General features: G+C 44.9%; 1 protein-coding gene across 5 annotated transcripts in view; it reads right to left on the minus strand.

Moving 5' to 3' along the window:
- The window catches only part of LOC139280792 (uncharacterized), a 228,693-nt gene that overhangs the window by 93,596 nt on the left and 118,510 nt on the right, over positions 1–16,587 (minus strand). The window lies entirely within an intron of this gene.

A 16,587-nucleotide genomic window follows, 5' to 3' on the forward strand; every position in this document is an offset into this window, starting at 1 on the left:
ATGCAGCAAATATGGTCTCGCCCATCCTATCTATGTAACTTCCTCCAGCCCTACAACCATCCAAGATCTCTACACTCCTCCAATTTTGGCCTCTTGCGCATTCCCGATATTAATCGCTCCACCATTGGTGGCCACACCTTCAGCTGCCTCGGCTCTAAGCTCTGAAATTTATTTTCAACCCCTCTAGCTCTTTCCTCCTTTATGAGGCTCCTTAAAACCTACCCTCTCTGCCCAAGCCTTTGGCCACCTGTCCTAATATCTCCTTGTGTGGCTCGGTTTCACTTTCTGTCTGATTACGCTCCTGTGAAGCGCCTTGGGACATTTTACTATGCGGAGAAAGCAAAACCATAACCACGGCTGATTCCATGCTCAGGACTATCTGCTGTGCATAGGCAAAGTAAAGTATCAACTAACAATTACTGCATTTTGGCTCAGTGGTAGGACTCTTGCCTCCGTGATAGAAAGTTGTGGGTTCAAATCCCCCTTCAGAGACTTCGGCACTTCAGTGTAGTACTGAGGGAGTGCTGCATTGTCAGAGGTGCCGTCCTTTGGATGTTAAACTGAGGACCTGTCTGCCCTTTTGGATGATGTAAAAGATCCCAGGGTACTATTTTGAAGACGAGCTGGGAAGTTCTCTTAGGAACAGGAGAAGGCCATTTAGACCCTTGAGCCGGTTCCACCATTCAATGAGATCATGGCTGATCCGTGACCTAACTCCATAAGCCTGCCTTTGTCCCAGATCGCATAATACCTTTAGTTAACAAATCTATCAATCTCAGATTTAAAATTTACAATTGACCAAGCACCAATTGCCATTTGCGGAAGAGAGTTATTTAATTCTACCACTCTTTGCGTGTAGAAGTGTTTCCTAACTTCACTCCTGAAAGTCCTGACTCTAATTTTTAGACTAAGCCCTTTAATCCTAGACTCCTCAACCAGCAGAAATAGTTTCTCTCTATCTACTCTCAGTTCCCCTTGATATCTTGAAAACTTCAATCAAATCACCCCTTTACCTTCTAAATTCTAGGGAATACAAACCTAGTTTGTGTAATCTCTCCTCATAAGTTAGCCCTTGGTGTCGAGGTATCATTCTGGTAAATCTATGCTTCACACCCTCCAAGGTCAATATATCCTTTCTAAGGTGTGGTGCCCAGAACTGCTCACAGTACTCCAGGTGTGGTCTAACCAGGGTTTTGTACAGCTGCAGCATAACTTCTACCCCCTTTTATTCTAATCCTCTAGCTAGAAAGGCCAGTATTCCATTAGCCTTTTTGATTATTTTCTGTACCTGTTCATGACATTTTAATCTATGTACGTGGACCCCAGACTTTTGGACCTCCACTGTTTTTAGCTTCTCACCACTTACAAAGTACCCTGTTCTATCCTTTTTAGGTTCAAAGTGGATGACCTCACAGTTGCCTGCATTGAAATCTTTTTGCCACAATTTTGCCCATTCATTTAATCGATCAATATCTCTTTGTGTCATCGGCAAGTTTGGATATGTGGCTTTCTATCCCATCATCTAAGTCGTTAATAAATACGGTGAATAGTGGAGTCCCCAAATCAGATCCCTATGGGTCACCACCGCCAATTAGAGTACCTGCCCATTATCCCTACTCTCTGTCTCCTGCCGCTCAGCCAATTTCCTAACCAGGTCAATAATTTGCCCTCAATTCCATGGGCTTCATCCTTATTTAACAGTCTCTTATGAGGGACTTTATCAAATGCCTTCTGGAAGTCCATATGAATAACATCCATAGACATTCCCCTGTCCACTACTTTAGTCAGCTCTTCAAAAAATTCAATCAAGTTCGTCAGGCATGACCTACCTTTTACAAATCTATGCTGGCTCTCTCTGATCAGCTCAACATTTTCAAGGTGTCAGTCACTCTATCCTTAATTATAGATGCTAGTCATTTCCCGACAATAGATGTTAAGCTAACTGGTCTATAATACCCTGGTTTCCTTCTCTCACTATTCTTAAAAAGCAGTATGATATACACAATTTTCCAATCTAAAGGAATGGTCCCTGAATCAAGAGAACTTTGGAAGATTATAGTTAGGGCATCTGCAATGTGCTCCTTTAAAACCCTGGGATAGAAATCATCTGGTCCTGGAGACTTGTCACTCTTTAGTGCCATTGTTTTCTACATTATTGTTATTTTGCTTATGTTAATGTTGTTGAGCCCCTGTCCCCAATTCAATATTAGTTTCCTTGGGATTTCCAGCATGCTATCCTCTTCTACTACTTTAAATACAGACGCAAAGTAATTATTCAACATGTCTGCCATCTCCTCATCATTGACAATATTACCGTTATCAGTTTTTAAGGGGCCAACATTGCTCCTAACTACCCTCTTTTTCTAATGTAATTAAAACAATTATTTGTATTGATTTTGATATCCTTGCAAGTTTCTTTTCATACTCCCTTTTTGTAGCTCCTATGATCTGTTTTGTCACCCTTTGTTGTTCTTTGTATTTTTCCCATTCGCCAGGATCGGTGCTATTCTTTGCATTTTTACATGCTTTTTCTTTTAGTTTTATGTTGTCTCTTACCTCTTTACTTGCCAAAAAAAACAGCCATGGGCAAATAGAGCTCTTGCCCCCTAGGGGTATAAACTGGTTCTGTATCACATATCAGAGTACTTCAAGTGTGGTCTAATTAGGGATTTGTATACCTGTAGCATAACATCAACTGCCTTGTATACTAGTCCTCCAGATATAAAGGCCAGCATTCCATTAGCCTGATATTTTATTTTCTGTACCTGTCCATGACATTTTAATAATCTATGTACATGGACCCCTAAGTCTCTTTGAACCTCCACTATTTCTAGCTTTTCACCATTTAGAAAGTACTCTGTTCTTTCCTTTTCTGGTCCAAAGTGGATAACCTCACCTTTGCCGACATTGAAATCCATTTACCACAGTTTTGCCCTTTCAATTAATCTATTAATATCTCTTTGTAATTTGATGCTTCCATCTACACTTCTTACAATGCTTCTCTCGATGTCCTGGCCAATATCCCTCAATCAACATCATTGGTCATTATCACATTACTATTTGTGGGATCAAGTAGTGCACAAAGTGGCTGCAGCATTTTCCCTACAATTGTGATCATACTCGAGTACTTCATTGGCTGTAAAGCACTTTGGGTCGTCCTGAGGTTGTAAAAGCATATAAATGCAAGTTCTTTCTTAGATTAATAAATGGCTGTTAAATTTGCATCATTCCCCAGTAATACAACCACATGCTGTTATCTGTCTATGGATAATGTTCCTTTAATACATTGAAAGCCACAGCTTCAACACCTATATTTGTTAAAAAGAACTATCCTATAATTATAATCAGTAAATATAACTCAAAACTTTTCTTTTGGAAAACTTATCACAGCAGTTATTAAAAATAAACACAATGTTATTGATCTAATTTTTCTTTAATATTTTCAGAGCAGTCATTTAGAACCAGACAGCATTCTCATTCTTAACTCTGCCTCTGACCTTTGTCCACGTGCCTGAAGGATAGTAGCTTATCTCCACTCAGTGCACCTTCCTGATGATAAAGCTGATACTAAGGAGTCCCAGGGGCTGGGCAATGGCAAGCCTGACTTTGGGAAGTTAACATGTAGGAGAGTTGCAGGAGGTGATTGTAATGTATACACCTGTGAGTATGCTCACAGGCCGGTAGAGCTGTTGAGTTGTGAGTGACTTAGCCAGTCACATGATGTTCACAAGACTCAATAAAACCCCAGCCAGTTGGGTTCAGGGTGTTCACGATGAGGTAGGTGGTTGTGAGCCTGGTGGATGAACGAGTAATGTGTAGTGTGATTGTTAAATCTTTGCTAATAAACCAACTAATTAGCAAAGGTTTAACAGCCACCTGCCTTATCGTGGACACCCTGAATCCAACTGGTTGGGGTTTTATTGAGTCTTGTGAACATCACGTGACTGGCTAAGCCACTCACAACTCAACAGATCTACCAGCCTGTGAGCATACTCACAGGTGCATACATGGGTTCTTTGCTTAAGAATTCATGAAGCAAATACCTACAGTAATGAACACCTATCCTTGCACTCCGTGGCAGGCTACAGTAGGGTACCATTTAAGCTCTCCATTCTCCTGAATCCCACATTCCGACAACTGTATGAACAGGATTTCCTTCACCAACATCAGAGAGCTACACCTCTTGAGCATCGCAGAAATGGGGTAATGTTGACCTTTCTTACAAACAAAAGGTTAGTAATAACAGACTGTCTTACTGTGATATTTTTCTGTGGCCTTCACATTGCTCTGGAACACTGTGAGGTAATAATCTTTTCAGCTCCTAGAGAATACTTATGATATACAATTTTTATCTTCGATATGAACAGGAGACTAACACACCCTTAGAGTCACTCCAGTCCAGCACATACATACAGCAGATCTGTTCACTTGTTACCATTGTGATGGGAGCCCCAAGAGCAAGCTTAAAAATGTAACTGCATCACTGAAATTATTCTGCCCGCCACTGCACACTGTCCCCACAATACAAATGTAACTCACTACACTAGCAGTGCTATTGGTTAGTCTTGTACATTACATTGCTTCACAGATCATGAACAGTATACATAACATACAGAATAAAGAGTCATCTACAATGTTCAACCAAGCACTCAACATATATATAATGCAGAATAAAGTTCCTTTTGTTCTGTCCTATTGGACACTCCCAGGTACTGCATGAGTTAGATGCAGGATGAACCAACCTCTCAATGCTCCAACAATGTGTTTTAACCTCAAAAAGGACTACACCAAAGCAACATTTCCTTTGCTCACAGCAGCCAGTCTAAGGGTCTCTCTGACCGTCAATTGGTGCTAAGTTGTGAGCAGGTGTGTGTGTTTGTGAGTACAGATTGAACCTCCCTTATCCGGAACCCTAGGAACCTGGCCTGTTCTGGATAAGCGATTTTTTCGGAGGGGTGGTCACGTTAAATTGGATGGTACAGGTACTGAGCTTAGGGCTGGGAGTGTGGCAGAGACATCATGATGGCGGGGGGGGGGTAGGTGGCGGTGGATCGCGGGGTCAGGCCAACGATTGCGAGAGTCGGCAGCGAAGAAGGACTTCAATTTGTTCATGTTGGAGTTCTGCACATGCGCCACCCGGTGGCCGGGAATGGTTGTGGACGAGGGATGGTTTTGGATAAGGGAGTTCTGGATAAGGGAGGTTCAACCTGTATAGACTTTCACCCACTAGGAACTAGGTTAAGAATGCCTAAGCTCATTCATCTAGAGTCCTTACTACCCGAGTCTGGGCAGAATGTGCATGAGGCGAACAGGCAGTGTTTTACTGATTCGAGAGCATGGCTCTCCTTTCTACATTATTTCTGCCTCTGCCTGAAACCATTCTTATTTCAAATAAAATGAAATCTGCCTGAGAGTACAACTGAAGCAGCTGTTTCTATATTGTTTAAAAATTATAATATGGAAATTGCAGAACCAAAGCCAAGAGATTTATTCCTTCCCACAATTTTGTAATTTCTTGTCTACTTTTTGGGGGCAGTGTGATCTTTGCAAGACTGCACACGAAGCATTGATAAGAGCTGAAATGTAGGAAAATATGACATCAGTGTTTGCAGAGATTATATTGGCTATTATACCTGTAGTTAAGGACATTGCGATGGGATTTTTAATTTAATATTTTGTATCTAGGTGTTTACCAATACACAAACCACCCAATTATTACCACAATGTACGAAGGTAGTTGGCTCCCTGAGGCCAGGCAACATTCGCTTCCACTTTCTTAGCCCATTTCTAATACAAAGGAAAATCCTTATAGCAATTAACTTACGGAAAAAAATTTGAGTCAATGGATCAGATCAAAGCTCTGTATTCCTGCCTCATCCAGTTGCAAATGGTGGTGGACAATTAAACAACTAACAGGAGGAGGAGGCTCCATGAATATCCCCATCCTCAATGATGATGGAGCCCAGCACCCAAGTAAAAAAGACAAGGCTGAAGCGTTTGCAAACATCTTCAGCCAGAAGTGCCGTGTGGATGATCCATATCGGCCTCCTCCTGACGTGCCTACCATCACAGAAGCCAGTCTTCAGTCAATTGGATTCACTCCATGTGATATCAAGAAACGGTTGAGCACACTGGATACATCAAAGGCTACGGGCCCCGACAACATCCTGGCCTTTGTGCTGAAGACTTGTGCTCCAGAACTAGCCGTGCCTCTAGACAAGCTGTTCCAGTACAACTACAGCACTGACATCTACCCGACAATGTGGAAGCCTGCCCAGGTATGTCCTGCCCACAAAAAGCAGGACAAATCCAATCCGGCCAATTACCGCTCCATCAGTCTACTCTCAATCATTGGCAAAGTGATGAAAAATGTCGTCGACAGTACTATCTTGCAGCATTTACTCACCAATAACCTGCTCACCGATGCTCAGTTTGGGTTCCATCAGGATTATTCGGCTCCAGACCTCATTACAGATTTGGTCCAAACATGGACAAAAGAGCTGAATTCCAGAGGTGAGGTGAGAGTGACTGCCTTTGACATCAAGGCAGCATTTGACCGAGTGTGGCATCAAGGAGCTCTAGCAAAATTAAAGTCAGTGGGATTCAGGGGGAAAACTCTTCACTGGCTGGAGTCATACCTAGCACAAAGGAAGATGGTTGTAGTTGTTGAAGGTCAATCATCTCAGTCCCAGGACATCGCTGCAAGAGATGCTTCATCAATGACCTTCCCTCCATCATAAGGTCAGAAATAGGGATGTTCGTTGATGATTGCACAGTGTTCAGTTCCATTCGCAACTCCTCAGATAATAAAGCAGTCTACGCCCGCAAGCAACAAGACCCAGACGACTTTCAGGCTTGGGCTGATAAATGGCAAGTAACATTCTGCTGCGAGTGTCTCACTTCCGGACTCCCCAAAGCCTTTCCACCATCTACAAAGCACAAGTCAGGCGTGTGATGGAATACTCTCCACTTGCCTGGATGAGTACAGCTCCAACAACACTCTACACCGTCCAGGACAAAGCAGCCCGCTTGATCGACACCCCATTCACCACTTTAAATATTCACTCCCTCCACCACTGGTGCACCGTGGCTGCAGTGTGTACAATCTACAAGATGCACTACAGCAACTTGCCAAGACTTCTTAGGCAGCACCTCCCAAACCCGGGACCGCAACTATCTAGAAGGACCAGGGCAGCAGGCGTATGGGAACACCATCACCTGCAAGTTCCCCTCCAAGTCACACTCCAGCCTGACTTGGAAATATATCGCTGGTCATTCATCATCACTGGGTCAAAATCCTGGAACTCCCTCCCTAACAGCACTGTGAAAGTACCTTCACCACACGGACTGCAGTGGTTCAAGAAGGCGGCTCACCAGCAGCTTCTCAAGGGCAATTAGGGATGGGCAATAAATGCTGGCCTTGCCAACGACGACCACATCCCAGCAATGAATAAAAAAATAATTTCCTCACTGAGAAGTAACAAAAGTGTATCCAATTTTATTACATTTTCTTCCTCCATTCTCCTGTAGTTGAGGTGGCAACTCTTGTTGGATGTACAGTCCATAGGCCCATGGCAGGCCTTCAGTACCTCACTCAAGTAGCCAATCTTCATGCATCAGGCTAAACAGTGAGAATTGACAGTCTATTTGACCGGAAAGAGGGGGCAGGATGTGAGGGGAAGACCACAGAGATACAGTTTCAACAAGGATCACTAGATAGCAATCGCACTGGAAACCTGCCTCACAGATGCTGAGGTCCTCACGATCTCTCTCCCCCCCCACGTTCTCTCTTTCTCCCCACGATCTCTTTCTCTCCCCACTGTTGTATGGAAGAACTCCACAAGACTGAGTACTGTGAACTAAAACTGATGTGACCTTAGTCTCTTTAATACAACTCCAGAGTGCCTAAGCAGCATGGCAGACAACCTTTTATACTCCCTTGCACAGGGTGTGCAGGTGACCCTTGGGCCTCCAACAGTTGTGCCCTTTGGTGGCAAGTCTTACACAGTTATAATGTTTACATACATAACATCACTCCCCCCCAAAGTCTTTGATACAAATTATTTACAAGTTGAGACGATCTGGGGCCCTACTATCCCTGGTTGATCGTCTGAGTTCAAACTCTAGCATGGGTGAGTTGGTCGGACCATTGCTGCACTGCAGCGCGGCTGGTCTATCAGGACTGTTGGGAATGGTTGGTTCATCTTCTTGATTGACATCGAGGTCGATTGCTGGTTGGGTGTGTATTGGTGGATCGATGATGGTGATGTCCTCGTCAGGTTGTTCCTGGTTGTTTGTGAACTGCAATTTGGTCTGATCCAAATGCTTTCTGCACGTTTGTCCATTCAATAGTTTGACTATAAACACTCTATTCCCCTCCTTGGCCAAGACAGTGTCAGCAACCCATTTAGGACCATGATCGCAATTCAGGACGAACACAGGGTCGGTAACATTAATGTCACGCGACACAGCCGCCGGTGATGCCGGGCTTCCACATGATCATTTAGATCCGGATGGATTAGGGAGAGCCCGAGATAAGTGGGTCTGCAAGGAGCCTTCCGTCACGCATTTCAAGCTTGATCGTTTGGACAGCCCGTTTCGCTTGACCGTTGGATGCAGGCTTAAACGGGGCAGACCTGACATGCTTGATGCCATTACGGGTCATAAACTCGTTGAATTCCGAGCTGGTGAAACACGGTCCATTGTCACTAACAAGGATGTCGGGCAAGCCATGGCTGGCGAACATAGCCCGGAGGCTTTCAATAGTGGCTTGGATGTGCTGGATGACATGATTACGCATTCAATCCATTTAGAGTAAGCGTCCACTACAACTAAAAACATCTTTCCGAGAAAGGGGCCAGCAAAATCTATGTGGATCCTGGACAATGGTTTAGAGGGCCATGATCACAGACTCAATGGAGCCTCCCTTGGTGCATTGCTCAGTTGTGAGCACGTGTTGCACTGCTGTATGCATGGCTCTAAGTCCGAGTCAATGCCGGGCCACCAAACATGCGACCTGGCTATAGCCTTCATCGTGACTATGTCTGGGTGGGTACTGTGTAGGTCGGGTATAAATGTTTCCTTGCCTGTTTTTGGCAAAAGCACGTGATTACCCCATAAGAGACAATCCAACTGGATGGATATTTCATCTTTGCGTCGGTGAAATGGCTTAATTTTATCTTGCATCTCCCCGGGAACGGCCGACCAGCTCCCATTGAGGACGCAACTTTTTACAAATGATAGCACAGGATCCTGGCTGGTCCAGGTCCTGATCTGGCGAGCAGTGACGGGTGACCCCTCGCTCTCAAAAGCATCCATGACCAGAATCAAGTCTGTGGGCTGCACCATTTCCACCCCCGGTAGTGGGCAATGGTAGCCAACTGAGGGCATCAGCACAGTTCTCCGTGCCTGGTCTGTGGCGGATAACATAGTCATAGGTGGACAATGTCAGTGCCCATCTTTGGATGCGGGACGAAGCATTGGTGTTTATACCTTTGCTTTCTGAAAACAGCGAAATGAGCGGCTTGTGGTCGGTTTGAAGCTCAAACCGAAGTCCAAATAGGTATTGGTGCATTTTCTTAACCTCATATACACATGCTAACGCCTCTTTCTCGACCATACTATAGGCGATCTCAGCCTTATACAGACTTCTAGATGTGTATGCAACCGGTTGAAGTTTGCCCGATACATTAGTTTGCTGTAACACACAGCCAACCCCGTATGAAGATGCATCACAAGCTAGCACTAATCATTTACACGGGTCATACAGTACAAGTAACTTATTAGAACAAAGTAGGTTTCTGGCCTTCAAAGGCTGTCTCTTGAGATTTACCCCAAACTGAGTCATCACCCTTACGTAGCAACATGTGCAACGGTTCCAGCAAAGTGCTTAACCCGGGTAGAAAGTTATCAAAATAGTTGAGGAGTCCCAGGAACGACCACAGTTCTGTCACATTCTGTGGTCTGGGTGCATTCTTGATGGCCTCTGTCTTTGAGTCCGTGGGTTTGATGCTGTCTGCCGCAATCTTTCTCCCCCAAAATTCGACCTCTGGCGCCAGGAAAACACACTTGGAGTGTTTCAGCCTGAGTCCCACTCTGTCTAGTCGACTTAGAACCTCTTCCAGGTTGTGCAGGTGTTCGGTGGTGTCACGACCGGTGATCAGGATGTTGTCTTGAAACACAACGGTGTGCGGAACCGATTTCAGCAGACTTTCCATGTTCCTCTGGAAGATGGCAGCAGCCAAGTGAATCCCAAAAGGGCACCTGTGGTATATAAACAGTCCTTTGTGCGTATTGATGCACGTCAATCTTTTCGAAGATTCAGCCAGCTCCTGTGTCATGTAGGCGGAGGTTAGGTCCAACTTGGTGAACAACTCTCCCCTCCCCCCCCCCGCTAACGTTGCGAACGCCTTGGGTAGTGGGTACTGGTCCTGTAACGGGACTCTGTTGATCGTTACCGCAGATTCAGATCGTGACATCGCTTTTCAACACCGGAACAATCGGACTGGCCCACTCGTTGAACTTGACTGGCGATATGATTCCCTCTCATTGAAGTCTGTCCAGTTCGATCTCGACTTTCTCCCTCATCATATATGGAACCACTCGAGCCTTGTGATGAATGGGTCTTGCATCGGGGACTAGATGGATCTGCACCTTGGCGCCTGTGAAGTTGCCGATGCCTGGTACAAATAGCGACGGAAACTTGCTCAGCATTTGGGCGCACAAGGCATCATCCACTGAAGATCGTGCTTTGATGTCATCCCAGTTCCATCGAATCTTTCCCAGCCAGCTTCTGCCGAGTAGCGTTGGGCCATCACCTGATGCAATCCACAGTGATAAATCATGCACAGCTCCATCGTACGATACCTTAACTGCCGCTCTGCCAATGACTGCTATGAGCTCTTTGGTGTGCAGCTTTGTCTGAATCGGGCTCAGTTTGGGTCTTTGTGCCTTGTTGCCCCACAGTTTCTCAAAAGCCTTCTGGCTCATAATTGACTGACTCGTCCCCATGTCCAACTCCATTGACACCGGAATACCGTTCAATTTGACATTCAACATGATAGGAGGGTGAAGGTGTGTACCCCGTACACTTCTTCCTCGGGTTGAGTTGCCTCTCTTGTTTGTTCTGCGTGATCTGCGCCGGATTGATCATCCTCTGCCGACTCTGCCATGTGGTGAGTCGCAGCACTCTTGCACATTCGCTGGACCATTGTTTCGCAGCCTTTGCACACATAGTGCTTGAATCGACATTGATGGGCTCGATGATTATCCCCGCAGCGCCAACATGGTGCTAATGGATTTGCATTCACGCCCGATGGCGGACTCTGAGTCCTCCTAGGCCTTGCAGCTGCAGACATGTAGGCCCTGCTATATGCAGTTCTGCCTGCTAGCGACATTATTTTATGCACAGTACTTGCCGGTGAGCTTCGATGCTGGGAAGATATCTGTCTGGTATTATCGCTCATGGATATGAATGGCTGGGCTATCGTGATGGCCTTGCTCAGGTCTAGGGATTCGGCGGACAGCAGCTTGCAAAGAATGACCTCGTGGCCGATACCAAACACAAAAAGGTCCCGCAGCATTCCCCCCAAAATCCAAAAAATTCGCAAGTTCCCACAAGGCGTCTCAAGTCGGCGACATAACTCACCATGTCCTGGCCCTTGGAACAGTGGTGCGTGTAGAAGCAATACCTGGCCATTAAGATGCTTTCCTTCGGCTTGAGGTGGTTCCGAACCAGCGTACACAACTTTGTATATGTCTTCTCCGCTGGTTTCTCCGGTGTTTGCAGATTCTTGATGAGGCCGTATATTGTAGACCCACAAACCGTGAGGAGAATCACCCTGCGCTTGATCGCTTTATCGTCCTCATCATGCTCATTGGCCACGAAGTACGGCAGCCATGACAGCGTGAAAGTTCGTAATCTGTTACTCGTCGCCAATTGTTAGGTATGGAAGAACTCCACAAGACTGAGTACTGTGAGCTAAAACTGATGTGACCTTAGTCTCTTTAATACAACTCTCGAGTGCCTAAGCAGCATGGCAGACAACCTTTTATGCTCCCTTGCATGAGTGTGTAGGTGACCCTTGGGCCTCCAACAGTTGTGCCCTATGGTGGCAAGTCTTACACAGTTACAATGTTTACATACATAACACCCACGATCTCTCTCTCTCCACGGTCTCTCTCTCCCCACACTGTCAGAGAGCAATATAGCCAGTCCGAATTAAACTTACCATCTGAAAGCACTATCAGCTAATGAACACAACAATGTGGAACTTAACACATTAATGGATAGAGTAGCATAGAACTGTTTTAATGGACGGATAGAGCAGCATAGAACATTATTAACAGGCAAGCAGGGCAGTGTGAATCATTACAAACCCATCATGAGAACTCATTATAAGGATGAGGTGCTATCAAAGTAATGCAACAAAACAGGCTCCTAGAATTATATTACAGACTTAGACAAGGGAGCTAAAATATGAGTATGATTAATGTGGCCAAACTATTCAACACAACTGATAATTGAGTCATTTAGGTGTTCGCACTAACTGCTACCTCTCTTCCGTGGAGAGGGAGCATGCGTGGTATCCATTGGTATGCTTGAGGCTTTCCACGACCGGTGGAAGTTTGAAAAGTTTTTTTAATGTTTGTTTTTATGGCATAATTTGTAACTTATTGTTTGTGTCCCTTTTAAGAAGGGGACAATTATAGTTTAAATGTTCCCGATTGATGATTTAATCATCCTTAATGATTATAACCAAAAGAGTAGTTATTGAAGTGATCGATAATTACTGACATTTATGTCAGAACTATGCCTGAAAAGTCTGAAGAAATGGAACTTCCTACGATGGAGAGACAATGCAAAGGCAATTAGAAGTGAGAGACTTGGTGCTGAGGGAGTTTTAAAAGATTACAAGAAAGAGTCAGACTGAAGATCAGTAAACCACTGGATTTGTACAGAACAGAGAAAATGGAATATGGACAAAGGGTAACCAAAATTTGTGACTTAGAGGGAAAAGGGAGAAATATATTTTAAGAGAGAGGCTCAGAAGAAATGAGGATATTTTGGTGGATGAATGGTAGACCCAGGTTTCCTGTTTAGTGTTGGGAGCAGTACTATGGAATGAACTGTTTCAATACTATTGCACAAAGGAACATTTGCCATGTAACTGAGCTCCATCACTTTGAGCCAGAGAAGAGGAACCAGAGATACTTGGGAATGTTGACCAACTACCCTTCACACTAGACAGTGAATCCAGCTGGGCTGTATTGTGTAAAATGCAACTCTTCTCTTCTTTATACTCTATCCTGTGACAAAGACTTTCTGGTTGCCAAAGCAACATCTATAGCCAAAGATTCCAGGTACTTGATCATTTCTTGCTTCATAACCTTACAGTACATGTAAATTACAAAGTATTTACAACTCAGAAACAGGCCATTTTGCCCAATAGGTGTATGCCGATATTTATGCTCCACCAGAGCCTTCTCCCACCCTTCTTCATCTAACTCCATCAACATATCCTTCTATTCTTTTCTCCCTCAGGTGTTTATCAAGCTTCCCCTTAAATGCATCTATGCTAGTCACCTCAACTGCTCCTTGTGGTAGTGACTTCCACATTCTCACCACTCTCAACAACAATTCTCGGGGCAAAGACGTTTCTCCTGAATTCCCGATTGGATTTATTAGTGACTATCTTTTATTTATGGCACCTAGTTCTGGTCTCCCATAAGTGAAAACATTTTCTCTACATCTAGAAAACCCTTTCATAAACTTGAAGACCTCTATCAGGTCACCCCCTCGGTCTCCTCTCTTCGAGAGAAAAGAGCCCCAGTCTGTTCAACTTTTCCTGATCAGTATAGCATCTCAGTTCCAGTACAGGTTGAACCTCCCTTATCCGGCATGCTCGGGACGTGGCCTGTGCAGAATAAGGGATTTTGCCGGACGAGGGGAGGTCAGCGGCCTGGGGGGGCGGGGGGGGAGGGGGAAGGGAGGTGGCCTAAAGTTGGGGGAGGGGGGAAGGTGGCCCGAGGTCGGCGGGGGAGGGGGGGGGGAGGAGGAGGTCGGTAGCCTGAGTGGGCCTGAACTGTCGGCGGGCCCGACCCCCCGGAGGGAGCACTGAGCAGAGGAACAGACGGCCCGAGGACTGTGGCTGTGGGAGTTCCAAGCAGGGCGACGAGGAGGAGGCAGCCGAGGAGAAAGATTATATTCGTGAGTACTCTGTACGAATTTTTTTTAATGTATGTTCTGAGACCGGTCGCGGGAGTGCGGCGGTGTTTCGGGGCTGGCTGGCTGCGGGCTGGAAGTACGGCAGCGAGGAAGGCCACGGAGGGTGGGGGATCTGCAACAGGAACATAGATCTGCAACAAAATGATAAACAACAGAAACATAGATAATCATTTAGAAAAAATAATCACAATCGCGGGAGTCGGCAGGGAAGGAAGGATTTTGACGTCTGGTTCTGCACATGCGCCACCCTCTGAGTGGAGAAATTCTTCCTCATCTCAGTCCTAAATGGCTGACCCCTTATCCTATGACTATGCTCCCTAGTTCTAGACTCTCCACGCAGGGGAAACAGTCTCTCAGCATTTATGCTGACAAGCTCTCTAAGAATTTTATACGTTTCAATGAGATCACCTCTCATTCTAATAAACTCTCGAGAATATAGGCCCATTCTATTCAATCTCTCCTCATAGGACAGTCCTCTCATCCCAGGAATCAATCTAGTGAACCTTTCTTGCACCGCCTTTAAAGCAAGTATATCCTTTCTTAGGAATGGAGACCAAAACAGTGCACAGTAATCCAGGTGTGGTCTCACCAAAACCCTGTACAGTTGTAGCAAGACTTCCTTACACTTGGGGTTAGACTTCTCCGAGAGCCTCTCAACGCCCGATTGCCTGCCCAGAAAAACCGCTAACGTTTTGCAAGTAACGCTGGCGAAAATTTCCAGAATTAAGTTAAAAATAATCGCCCGGCAAGAAAATGGATCTTGTACCAGTATTCTCAGCGGTTTCTCAGCAGTTAAAGGCGTAACTAGGTGGAATGAGTGGTTCTTAAAATTTTTTTAAAAATTTACTCCGAGGCTGCGGTTGGGCCTAGGGAGGGGGGAAAACTTAAAAAAAATGTTCACAAAAAAAGTTAAAAAACATTCCCAAGACACTTTTACACTTAATCGCTGTTTTACAATTTAAATAAAAATAAAGAACCGTTAACTTACCTTTCTTTGCAGAGTACTCACCTACCGCCCTGTTTAAGCAGCTTTCACAGGTCAGTTCCCTCGACGATCTGGACAGGCTTCCATTGTGGCCAAACTTACGCCCTGGCGATTTTCTTGGCGGTGCAGGTCAGCGATTTGCTCCCGGCGGGCGTTTTGAGATTTGGGCGATACCATTCAAAAAGTAAGGGGGAAACTTTCGCCAGGTGGTTTCTCTACAAAGATAGCTACACCGCCGAGAACCCGCCGAAAATGAAGGTGAAAGCTTAGCCCTTGTACTCCAACTCCCTTGCAATAAAGGCTATTCTAGTAAATCTTTTTTGAACCTTCTCCAGTGTGTCTATATACTTTTTATAATATGGAGACCAGAACTGTTCACGGTTCTCAAAGTGTGTTCTAACCAAGGTGCATATGATGCTGAAAACACTTCCTTAAGGTGTCTTGAAGGGAACCAGACAAAATGTGTGGTCTGTCAATAGTAGGAGATCCTGCAGGGACCATGCACAACTTTAGTTTGAGAGTTTTCCTTATAGACAATACAAGAATTGTTATATACTGACTTAAGAGTTTGGGTTTAACTTGCATTATTCTGTTACTGTAACTGTAGGATGAGGGAAAGTCTGTTTGTGTTTTTAAAATCCAATTTCAATCCATGTTGGGTTCTGCAAAGAGTTAGTCATTGTCACAAAGTTAATCTGTACTGATGTACAGCTTAGTGGTAAAGGCTTTCACGGCAAGAAACTATCTTCTAAAGGAAGGGGAGTGAGCAAGTGCTAACACACTGGTTGTATTGAGGTTAATTCATTCCGTGCTCCTTTAGAAACATGGAAAATAGGTGCAGGAGTAAGCCATTCGGCCCTTCGAGCCTGCACCACCATTCAATATGATCATGGCTGATCATGCAACTTCAGTACCTCATTCCTGCTTTCTCTCCATACCCCTTGATCCCTTTAGCCATAAGGACCACATCTAACTCCCTTTTGAATATATCTAACGAACTGGCCTCAACAACTTTCTGTGGTAGAGAATTCCACAGGTTCACAATTCTCTGAGTGGAGATGTTTCTCCTCATCTCGGTCCTAAATGGCTTACCCCTTATCCTTAGACTGTGATCCCTGGTTCTGGGCTTCTCCAACATCGAGAACATTCTTCCTGCATCTAACCTGTCCAATCCCGTCAGAATTTTATATGCTTCTATGAGAACCCCTCTCATTCTTCTAAATTCCATTGAAATGTAAGCCTAGTCGATCCAGTCTTTCTTCATATGTCAGTCCTGCCATCCCAGGAATCAGTCTGGTGAACCTTCGCTGCACTCCCTCAATAGCAAGAATGTCCTTCCTCAGATTAGGAGACCAAAACTGTACACAATATTCAA

The sequence above is a fragment of the Pristiophorus japonicus genome, chromosome 15 (genome assembly GCF_044704955.1).
Source record: "Pristiophorus japonicus isolate sPriJap1 chromosome 15, sPriJap1.hap1, whole genome shotgun sequence".
NCBI classification, from domain to species: Eukaryota; Metazoa; Chordata; class Chondrichthyes; family Pristiophoridae; genus Pristiophorus; species Pristiophorus japonicus.